This window comes from Bubalus bubalis, chromosome 1 (assembly GCF_019923935.1).
Source record: "Bubalus bubalis isolate 160015118507 breed Murrah chromosome 1, NDDB_SH_1, whole genome shotgun sequence".
NCBI classification, from domain to species: Eukaryota; Metazoa; Chordata; class Mammalia; order Artiodactyla; family Bovidae; genus Bubalus; species Bubalus bubalis.
Genome location: NC_059157.1, coordinates 65,531,462 through 65,543,878, shown reverse-complemented (window position 1 = coordinate 65,543,878; position 12,417 = coordinate 65,531,462).

The following is a 12,417-nucleotide window of genomic DNA, read 5'->3' as shown; positions in this document are numbered from 1 at the left end:
AGACTGAAATTGAAGAAAGTAGGGAAAACCACTAGACCATTCAAGTACGACCTAAAATCCCTTATGATTATACAGTGGAAGTGAGAAATAGATTTAAGGGACTAGATCTGATAGACAGAGTGCCTGATGAACTTTGGATGGAGGTTAGTGACATTGTATAGGAGACAGGGATCAGGACCGTCCTCATGGAAAAGAAATGCAAAAAAGCAAAATGGCTATCTGGGGAGGCCTTACAAATAGCTGTGAAAAGAAGAGAAGCAAAAAGCAAAATAGAAAAGGAAAGATATAAGCATCTGAATGAGAAGTTCCAAAGAATAGTAAGGAGAGATAAGAAAGCATTCCTCAGTGATCAATGCAAAGAAATAGAGGAAAACAACAGAATGGAAAAGACTACAGATCTCTTCAAGAAAATTAGAGACACCAAGGGAATATTTCATGCAAAGACGGGCTTGATAAAGGACAGAAATGGTATGGACCTAACAAAAGCAGAAGATGGTAAGAAGAGGTGGCAAGAATACACAGAAAAACTGTACAAGAAAGATCTTCACGACCAAGATAATCACGATGGTGTGATTACTCACCTAGAGCCAGACATCCTGGAATGTGAAGTCAAGTGGGCCTTAGAAAGCATCACTATGAACAAAGCTAGTGGAGGTGATGGAATTCCAGTTGAACTATTTCAAATCCTGAAAGATGATGCTGTGAAAGTGCTGCACTCAATATGCTAGCAAATTTGGAAAACTCAGCAATGGCCACAGGACTGGAAAAGGTCAGTTTTCATTCCAATCCCAAAGAAAGGAAATGCCAAAGAATGCTCACACACAATTGCACTCATCTCACATACTAGTAAAGTAATGCTCAAAATTCTCCAAGCCAGGCTTTAGCAGTACGTGAACCATGAACCGTGAACTTCCAAATGTTCAAGCTGGTTTCAGAAAAGGCAGAGGAACCAGAGATCAAATTGCCAACATTCGCTGGATCTTGGAAAAAGCAAGAGAGTTCCAGAAAAACATCTATTTCTGTTTTATTGACTATGCAAAAGCCTTTGACTGTGTGGATCACAATAGAGTGTGGAAAATTCTGAAAGACATGGGAATACCAGACCACCTGACCTGCCTCTTGAGAAACCTATATGCAGGTCAGGAAGCAACAGTTAGAACTGGACATGGAACAACAGACTGGTTCCAAATAGGAAAAGAAGTACGTCTAGGCTGTATGTTGTCATCCTGCTTATTTAACTTCTATGCAGAATACATCATGAGAAACGCTGGGCTGGAAGAAGCACAAGCTGGAATCAAGATTGCCAGGAGATATACCAATAACCTCAGATACGCAGATGACACCACCCTTATTGCAGAAAGTGAAGATGAACTAAAAAGCCTCTTGATGAAAGTGAAAGAGGAGAGTGAAAAAGTTGGCTTAAAGCTCAACATTCAGAAAATGAAAATCATGGCATCTGGTCCCATCACTTCATGGGAAATAGATGGGGAAACAGTGGAAACAGTGTCAGACTTTATTTTGGGGGGGCTCCAAAATCACTGCAGATGGTGACTGCAGCCATGAAATTAAAAGATGCTTACTCCTTGGAAGGAAAGTTATGACCAACCTAGACAGCACATTAAAAAGCAGAGACATTACTTTGTCCACAAAGGTCCGTCTAGTCAAGGCTATGGTTTTTCCAGTGGTCATGTATGAATGTGAGAGTTGGACTGTGAAGAAAGCTGAGCACCGAAGAATTGATGCTTTTGAACTGTGGTGTTGGAGAAGACTCTTGAGAGTCCCTTGGCCTGCAAGGAGTTCCAACCAGTCCATTCTAAAGGAGATCAGTCCTGGGTTTTCATTGGAAGGACTGATGCTAAAGCTGAAACTCCAGTACTTCTGCCACCTCATGTGAAGAGTTGACTCATTGGAAAAGACCCTGATGCTGGGAGGGATTGGGGGCAGGAGGAGAAGGGGACAACAGAGGATGAGATGGCTGGAAGGCATCACCGACTCAATGGACATGAGTTTGAGTGAACTCTGGGAGTTGGTGATGGACAAGGGGGCCTGGTTTGCTGTGATTCATGGGGTTGCAAAGAGTTGGACATGACTGAGTGACTGAACTGAACTGAAAAAGAAAAAATAATAAGTTAGAAATGAGAAAGAATTCAATAATTAGGAAATGAAAAAACAATGTGGAGGGTAACTTTGTTCAGATAATAATTGCAGTTTTCTTGATGAAATGCTAGCAAATACAATTTACAAAGAATATTAAAATAATGCTCAATAATCCGTCAATATTTTCATCTATCTTAGCCATATATAGATGACTCAAATGACCAGTTTATAATATTTGACCTTATCTTACAATAGCAGTTTTTTGTTTTGTTTTGTTTTTACAGTAACACTATGTCTCTCCATATAGTTAACTTTTCTTTTAGGGCCCATAAATATGTTCTAAATATATTTCTTAGAATTGTATTTTTTTTGTGCAAATTTGAATCAGAATTTTATTCCATTATACTTTTTGCTTGGTTATCCATGGATCAAAAGGGTCAAAAAATTCCATACACAGTATAATTTAGATGTAAAGAGAAAATATAGTAACTGTAATCTAGTCTTTCTCTCAAATCCACATCCAGAATTTGTCAGTAAACCAAGTGTTCAGTCTCTTTAACCGTACTTTGATATGCTGTCTTAGAAAATGCTCAGTCTTTCTGTAATGTATTTCCACCTCCCCATGATCTCCTCCTAAATGCTTTTTGGGGATTGCAACCCTGTTGACACCTAATTCTGCCACTTAGAATACAAATTCCAGTTTTGACTCAGATAAAGGGACATATTTGAGGCTTCCCTGATGGCTCAGGGGTAAAAAATCCACCTGCCAATGCAGAAGACATGGGTTTGATCCCTGGTCTGGGAAGATCACGCATGCTGCAGAGCAACTAAGCCCATGTGCCTCAACTATTGAGCCACAGCGCTTTACAGCCTGGGAGCTGCAACTATTGAGCCCACCTGCTGAACTACTGAAGCCCAACTAGAACTGCTAGAACCCTTACTCCACAGCAAGAACTAATAGAACCCTTACTCCACAGCAAGTGAAGCCTCCTCAATGAGAAGCCTGAGAACCACAATTAGAGAAAATCCTACACAGCACATAAGATCCAGCATAGCCAAAATAAATAAATGATTTTTTTTTAGGTGAAAGTCACGCAGTCGTGTCTCACTGTTTGTGACCCCATAGACTATAGAGTTCACGGAATTCTCCAGGCCAGAATATTGGAGTGGGTAGCCTTTCCCTTCTCCATGGAATCTTCCCAACCCAAGGATTGAACCCAGGTCTCCCATATTGCAGGTGGATTCTTTACCACCTGAGTCACAGGCGTTCCCTCATAGCTCAGTTGGTAAAGAATCCACCTGTAATGCAGGAGACCCTGGTTGGATTCCTGGGTTGGGAAGATCCCCTGGAGAAGGGATAGGCTACCCACACTCTAGTATCTTGGGCTTCCCTTGTGGCTCAGCTGGTACAGAATCTGCCTGCATTGTAGGAGACCTGGGTTCAATCCCTGGGTTGGGAAGATCCCCTGGAGAAGGGAAAGGGTACCCACTCCAGTTTTCTGACCTGGAGAATTCATGGACTGTATAGTCCATGAGCTCGCAGTGAGATATGACTGAGCAACTTTCAGTTTTTTTAAGGGACATATTCAAAAAAGTCAACATTTTTTATCAGTATCATTAAATTTTGTGTAGGGTTTTGAGACTTATTTATATACATTTTATTACATTTTGTACAATTTTTATAAATTGGCTCTTTTTTTTTTATATTTGGTAGATACGATACATTTTTGAGAAATATATCTTTACATACTAGATACCTGCATTTTATTCTCTGCTGCATTTGTTTATCACATCATGATTCCCTCGATTTTTAGTATTTCTGGTCTTGGGACAGCCTGTTCCCCATAAACACAGTCCCCTGCCTCCACTCTCAGTTGTGGTTCATCCTGTTTATCAGTGTGGTGGGGGCAGAGCTGAATTACAGGATCTTTGTAGACTGGACATTAGGGTACAGGCATGTACCATGAGACCAACAATGTGGTATCTCAAGCCTCATTCATAAAGGTGGATCCAGTCCAACTCTCTCCTGATTTCATGTTCATTTACAACTCACTTTTCTTATCGTTAACAGCTCTTCTTGTTCTATAACAGGCAATGAAGGCCATTACCAAGCATTAGGAGAGATAGCTCCCACTGTTTGTCTTCCAGGATCTCATCCTGTAAATTTTGCTCTTCATAGAGTAGGACACCTAGCACTTTCTAACTTAGGCTTGAGGAAAAGAGACAGTGAAATTATCAGTCATTCGGTCAGGTCCAACTCTTTGCAACTCCATGGACTATAGTCCTCCAGGCTCCTCTGTCCATGAGATGCTCCAGGAAAGAATACTGGAGTGGGTAGCCATTCCATTCTCCTGGGGATCTTCCCAATCCAGGGATCAAAGTCTGAGCCAGCAGGGTAGCTTGAGGAGAATCAATCTGTCTCTTCATTTTCCCAATTTCTTAGCACTAAGTTGCTTTTGTTTTTTTCTTTTTCCAATCACAAATGCCCAACCCAGTTCATCTAAGAAAAACTGATATGTCAAAGATGAAATGAGCATCAGAGAGGAAACTACATATATCTAATTATAAAAAGAATTTAGAAAATAGTCTAAAATAAATGGGAATGTAAGCTGTTCCATAGGAAGTAAGATACACCAATGAGGTAGGCGTGAAATGCCAGTCCAAAGTAGATGTTCACCCTTAAGCCAACCTGTAGTTTCTTGTTTAATTGGGAACTTGCTATATATCAGGCATTGTGCCTAAGAAATTTCCATATGTAAATCACATTTCATCTTTCCAGTGCCCCTGTTGGGTGGGATCGATTATTGTCCTTCAATTTTTAGATAAGGGAGCTAAAATTTGGAGTGATTAAGAAATTGGTCCTCCATAAACAGCAGAATCTTGATTCAGACTCTAATTTTACCCCCAATTTTAAATTCTTGAGCAGGATACTATAAAGATTTTATGAGCTAATTCCATTGACTGCAAAGGCCTTCATGCCTGCTAAGTCGCTTCAGTCATGTCTGAATCTGTGCGATGCTATGGACTATAGCCTACCAGGCTCCTCTGCCCATGGGATTCCCCAGGCAAGAATTCTGGAGTGGTTTGCCATGCCTTCCTCCAGGGGATCTCCCCAACCCAGGGACTGAACCTGCATCTTCTGTATCTCCTGCAGTGGCAGGCAGGTTCTTTACCACTAGTGCCTCCTGGGAAGCTGATTGCCATGGATTAAAATCCAATTCATAGTTTAAGAAAAAATTAGAAATCATGGAAAGAAGCCTGAGGAGTTTCATAGAGACAAAGACAGGAATGGATCTGGCCCCAGGAACATCAGAGACCAGGCCATGAATGCTGTCCAAACTGTTTCTACCTGCCTCTACTCTCACCGCCTCATCCCTTTGTTACTGACCAAGTTTCTTGGCCTCCTTAATCAATGGGAATTAATCGGAGTCCAGACAAGAAATTTAGGCAATTTACTGGGGCCCTGCTGCAGCAGCGGGGACCAAGAACAAATAACAGATTCCCTTGCAAGCTCCTTCCCCGGGGGGACCTGAGCTTGTTCCTCATATGGGGTGAAGGTAGGGGTGTCCAGGGCTTGGCCAAAAGTGTGGCTTAGGTGGTGTTGTGTGCAGGGGGCATGCATAGTACCCTGTGTTTGCTCCAGACTCTTCAAAAATGGCAGTTGGGAATTTTGGTCTCTTTATATTTTTGTCCAGAATTTGCCCCAACTGCTCATGCACAGTTATTTTTAGCCCCATATCATTTATTTGTATTTTGTTTCTGGAGGAGAAGTGTGCTCAGGTGCAAACACTGCAGCACTTCAGCAAAGGGTCCCAGGTCCCAGTCTGTCTCACCTTGCTAGCACCTCCTATTTATTTCCTCCTTACTCTCCTTGCACCATCTGCCCCACCCTCACTGACTCCCTTAGTTTGGTTCACATGGTGGAAAATTGTTACTGTGAACTTTGTATCTCCTAGTTCAAGCACTTAATGCCCCAAACATGAACTTTATTCACTTTTGATCATAAAGCCCGTGAATCATAGGAATGGACTTTGGCCACCTTTAGGTCATTGTCCCAGAGAAGGCAATGGCACCCCACTCCAGTACTCTTGCCTAGAAAATCCCATGGACGGAGGAGCCTGGTAGGCTGCAGTCCATGGGGTCGCTAAGACTCGGACACGACTGAGCGACTTCACTTTCACTTTTCACTTTCATGCATTGGAGAAGGAAATGGCAACCCACTCCAGTGTTCTTGCCTGGAGAATCCCAGGGACAGGGGAGCCTGGCGGGCTGCCGTCTCTGGGGTCTCACAGAGTCGGACACGACTGAAGTGACTTAGCAGCAGCAGCAGGTCATTGTCCATTCTATAACAATCAGGAATTCATTCATTTAAGTCAAAATTATTTGGGGTATGCTCTACACCTCTGACCCTGATCTGAGTGCTGGAAATACAGTGCTGAACTAGACAGACAAGATCTGACATTCTAGAGGGGAGAGACAGGCAATATGGCAAGTGATGGGATGGAGGTCAACATTAGAGAATTTTTCTCTGAGATGGCTTTTGAGTAGAGGCTCAAATGACAAAAAAGAAGCCAGACATGGAACAATCAATGAAGATCATTCCGGAAGAAGAAGATGAAAGATATGAAAAGAATGAGCTGAGAATATTAGTCAGTCAAGATGTCTAGAAATTAGTAAGTGAATGGGAGAAAGATAGGGCATGAGTCAGGAGTCAGAGACAGAGAGATAGGGACTAAAAATCTATGTAGGAGACATTGAAAGTTATTCAAAGTGGAAAAAGTTATAGCCAGAAGGAGGATGCTCTGATTTACCCAAGTTGGCTCTGATCCCCTGGGTTATATTTTAATTTGGCTGCTGTTGCTGCAGCCAGAGGGCTGTAAACGGAGGAAGGATGTTTCCTCATGGGAGCTGTGGTTCTGTGCAGATAGTAATGAACAGTTCTGTCCTCTTCACAATTCTGTTCAAGAGCCTCTTATAAATTCCTTTAACAGTTAATTCCCATATATTGGCAAGCACCAGTAGCCACAGTTCATTCAAAGCTAGCTTTATCTTTAAAAGTTATATTTTCTACTGGTTTTAAATATTTTAGATTTTCTGATTCCTCCATGGAATTTTAATTCTTTTTAATGGAGCCAATTCAATTGAAATATTAAGCAATATTGGAAAATTATCTTTTTTTATGCTGATTTATTGATTGATTACCCCATGCCTACTTTCTACTTAAATACTGTTTATTGCCTCTGGGCATTGGCTTCCAGTTTAATTTCATTGAGTTTTATATCTTCAGTTTCCCATCTTCCAAGTTCTGTTGCTTGTCATGCTTATTTCAGTTTTATTAGTAAAACTGATTTGGATCCTGAGGGTGTTTGCTAGGTATCAGACAAAGAGCCACACACAGCCAGAAAAGCAAATCAAACTAATGGGAAATGGAGTAAAATGGAAAGAGATGCCAGGAGAAAGGAGAGAATCTGCAAGCAAAGGAAAAAAAAAAAAAGAGAGAGAGAAACTATAGACAGTCAAGATCATAGTCATATCCAGAAGCAAAGAAATGGCCCGAAGAGTTATAAATTGCTGCAGTAGAATTAATGAGATGGAACATTTCTCAAGGAAAAGAGCCAAGGATAGATAAAGGAAGAAAAAAAAAAAAACAGTATAAAGGGAAGAAAAAACAAAATAGGAGAAAAGAAAAATGAGAACTCCAAGTGCGAGGTGAAAGAGTAGAAAAAAAGAATGGATAAATTAAGAAATGGTGCATCACATTAAAGGAAATGTATTCCATTTTCTTTATTCTTATCTTTAACTGGCTTTGCATTTCTCCAGTAACAAAGCCAAACTGAAAGGATAATTTTGTTTATGTACCCAATTTGCATAATTGTGCAATATAAATTACAAAGCTAATTAAGGACAGCCCTTGGGCTTCTGGAATTGGGTCAAAGTGGCTCCCTGAGAGCAAAGAGGTTGGGTATTGGCTTTGTCCCCTCTCCCACCGCAGGGAAGCTGGGCAAGAGCAAAGAGCCTCTCTGATAGTGTGTGAAATCTTGTCAGAATTTGTTGAGGACCCAGAACCATACATCTCACTCCAAAACTTGGCTTTGAAAATCATCTTTGTGTGATTCAGCAAGGAGGTACTTAAAAACTAAAACTTCTCCTCATCCTATGAGGTCTGTGTTGGTTATCATTTTTATAAATTTTCTTTCCTCCTCATTTTTTTAATCTATATTTTTTTAAAAAATCGTTTTTTTCAAACTGTAATGTAAACCTGGGATGCAATATTTTCATGCTGAATTGTTGCCACAGTTGTCCCAGATGAGTGTATGACCTACCCTGCCTGGAAGTCTGGTGAGGGCAACAAGCTGCTTTCTGAGTTTTAGTTAAATCCATGTCCTTAAAATGAAGGAAGCTATTGCACTGTAACCACATCGAAAATTCAATCCCAGTTTGTTCCCTGAGTGCAAGCTACGTCCCTTCAGTCATGTCCTACTCTTTGTGAACCTATGGACTGTATCCCACCAGGATCCTCCATCCATTGGATTCTCCAGGCAAGAATACTGGAGTGGTTTGCCATGCCTTCCTCCAGGGGATCTTCCCAACCCAGGGACTGAAGCTGTGTCTCTTAAGTCTACCTGCATTGGCAGGCAGGCTCTATACCACTAGCACCACCAGGGAAGCCCTTATTCCCTGCATTATTCTCAATTGTTTTCAGTCACTAAGTCATATCCAGCTCTTTGCTACCCCGTGAACTGCAGCACGGCAGGCTTCCCTGTCCTTCAGTATCTCACAGAGTTAGCTCAAACTCATGTCCATTGAGTCAAGGATGCCATCCAACCATCTCATTCTCTATCTCCCCCTTCTCCTTCTGCTCTCAATATTTCCCAGCATCCAGGGCTTTTCCAGTTAATCAATTCTCCACATCAGGTGGCCCAAGGATTGGAGCTTCAGCTTTAGCATCAGTCCTTGCAATGAATATTCTGGGTTGATTTCATTTAGGATTGACTAGTTTGTTCTCCTTGCAGTTCCAGGGACTCTCAAAAGTCTTTTCCAGCACCACAATTTGAAAGCATCAGTTCTTGGGCACTCAACCTTCTTTATGGTCCAAATCGCATATCAATACATGACTACTGGAAAAACCATAGCTTTGACTATATGGACCTTGGTTGGCAAAGTGATGTGTCTGCTTTTTAATATGCTGTTTAGATTGGTCATAGATTTTCTTCCAAAGAGCAAGTGCCTTTTAATTTCATGGGTGCAGTCATTGTCCTCAGTGATTTTGAAGCCCAAAAAAGAGAATCTGTCACTGTTTCCATTTTCCCCCATCTATTTGCCATGACATGATGGCAGTGGATGCCATGACTTTAGTTTTATGAATGTTGAATTTCCAGCCAGCTTTTTCACTCTCCTCTTTCACCCTCATCAAGAAACTCTATAGTTCCTCTTCTCTTTCTGCCATTAGAGTGGTATCCTCTGCATATCTGAGGTTATTGATATTTCTCCCAGAAACTTTTGAATTCAGCTTGTGAATTGTCCAGCCCAAAATTTTGCATGATGTACTCTGTATATAACTTAAATTAGCAGGTTGTCAATATACAGCCATGACATACTCCTTTCCCAATTTTGAACCAGTCCATTGTTCCATATCTGGTTCTAATTGTTTTTTCTTAACCTGCATACAGGTCATACTATCCTTAATATGGAACTGAAAGATATAGGTTCATATTATCTTTAGCTTAGGTTTTTCAAATAAAGAATATCTCTGAGTTCCTATAGTGAAGGCTACCTTAGCTACAATGGATGAGGCTCTGTTTAGGCTTATTCTGAAGGAGATGCTTTGCAAGCTTTTTTTTTTCTTCTTCACAATATTTGATTTTTTAAATTAGTTTTTATTGGAATACAGTTGATGTACAACGTTGTATTAGTCTCTACAATGAGGTATCACCTCACACTGATCAGAATGGCTATCATCAAAAAAATCTATAAACAATAGCTATCTTCATGGCAGCAGTGGAGACAGAGACATAGAGAGTGGACTTGTGGACACAGAGGGAGAAGGAAAGGGTAGAACATTTTTGAAGAGATTATAGTTGAAAATTTCCCCAACATGGAAAAGGAAATAATAAATCAAGTCCAAGAGGTACAAAGAGTCCCATACAGGATAAACCCATGGAGTAACATGCCAAGACACATACTAGTCAAACTAACAAAGACTAAACACAAAAAAGAATATTAAAAACAGCAAGGAAGAAGCAAGAAGTAGCATACAAAGGAAATCCCATATGCTTAACATCTGATCTTTCAGCAGAAACTCTGAAGGCCAGAAGGGAATGGCAGGATATACTTAAAGTACTGAAAGGGAAAATTCTACAACCAAGATTACTCTTCCTGGCAAGGATCTCATTCAAAACTTATGGAGAAATAAAATGCTTTTTAGACAAGCAGAAGTTTAGAGAATTCAGCATGACCAAACCAGCTTTACAACAAATGTTAAAGAAATACAAAAGAAGAAAAAAGATCTACAAAATCAACCCCAACCAATTAAGAAAATGACAATAGGAACATATATCAATAATTACTTTAAATGAAAATGGATTAAATGCTCCAACCAAAAGACACAGACTGGCTGAATGGATTAAAAAACAAGACCCATATACATGCTGTCTGTGAAACCCACTTCAGACCTAAAGACACATATAGACTGAAAGTGAGAGGATGGAAAAATATATTTCATACAAACGGGAAGCAAAAGAAAGCTGGAGTAACAATCCTCATATTGGACAAAATAGACCTTAAAATAAAGAATATTATAAGAGATAAGGAAAGATACTACATAATGATCAAGGGATCAATCCAAGAAGAAGACATAAAAATTGTGAATATCTATGCACCCAACATAGGAGGTGTTTCTCTCAATACATAAGACAAACACTAACAGACATAAAAGGAGAAATTGACAGTAATACAATAATAGTAGGAGACTTTAGCACCCCATTCACACCAATGGACAGATCATGAAAACAGAAAATTAATAAGGAAACACAAGTCATAAATGATATATTAAATGAGATAGATCTCATTCACATCTTCAGGACATTCCATTCAAATGTAGAAGAATACACCTTCTTCCTGAGTGCACATGAAACATTCTCCAGGATAGGTCACATCTTGGGTCACAAATCAAACCTCAGTAAATTTAAGAAAATTGAAATCATATAAAGTATCTTCTCCAACCACAATGCTATGAGACTAGATATCAATTACAAGGGAAAAAAAACTGTAAGAAACACAAGTACATGGGGATTAAACAACATGCTTCTAAATAACCAACAGGTCACTGAAGAAATTAAAAGGGAAATCAAAAATTTCTAGAAGCAAATGACAATGAAATCATGATAATTAAAAACCTATGGGATACAGCAAAAGCAGTTCTAAGAGAAGTTTATAGCAATACAATCCTACCTCAAGAAACAAGAAAAACATTGAATAGACAACCTAACTCTACATCTAAAACAACTGGAAAAAGAACAACAATAAAAAAACACACCAAAATTAGTAGACAGAAAGAATAAATTTCCAAGCAGAAATAAATGAAAATTAAATGAAAGAAACAATACTAAAGATTAATAAAGCTAAAAGCTGGTTCTTTGGGAAAATAAACAAAATTGACAAATCTTTAGCCAAGACTCATCAAGAAAAAAAGAGAAAAGAACAAAATAAGAAATGAAAAAGGAGAGGTTACAAGAGACAATGCAGAAATACAAAGGATTATAAGACTATTATGAACAACTATATGGCAATAAAATGGATACCTGGAAGAAATGGACAGATTCTTAGAAAAGTTCAATCTTCTGACGCTGAACCAGGAAGATATAGAAATTATGAACAACCCAATTACAAGAACTGAAATTGAAGCTGTGATCAAAAATCTCCCCAAAACACAAAAGCCTGGGACCAGATGACTTCACAGAATTCTATCAAACATTTAGAGAAGAGCTAATGGCTAACCTTCTAACTCTTTCAAAAAATTTCAGAGGAAGGAACACCTCCAAACTCATTCTATGAGGCCAGCATCACTCTGATACCAAAACCAGACTTGACAACACACAAAAAAGAAAACTACAGGCCAATATCACTGATGAATATAGATGCAAAAATCCTCAACAAAATTTTAGGAAACAGAATTCAGCAACACATCAAAAATCTCATACACCATGATTAAGTTGGGTTTATCCAGAGATGCAAGGATTTTTCAATATATGAAAATCAATCAATGTGAAAAACCATATTAACAAACTGAAAGATAAAAAAAAATATGATAATATCAATAGA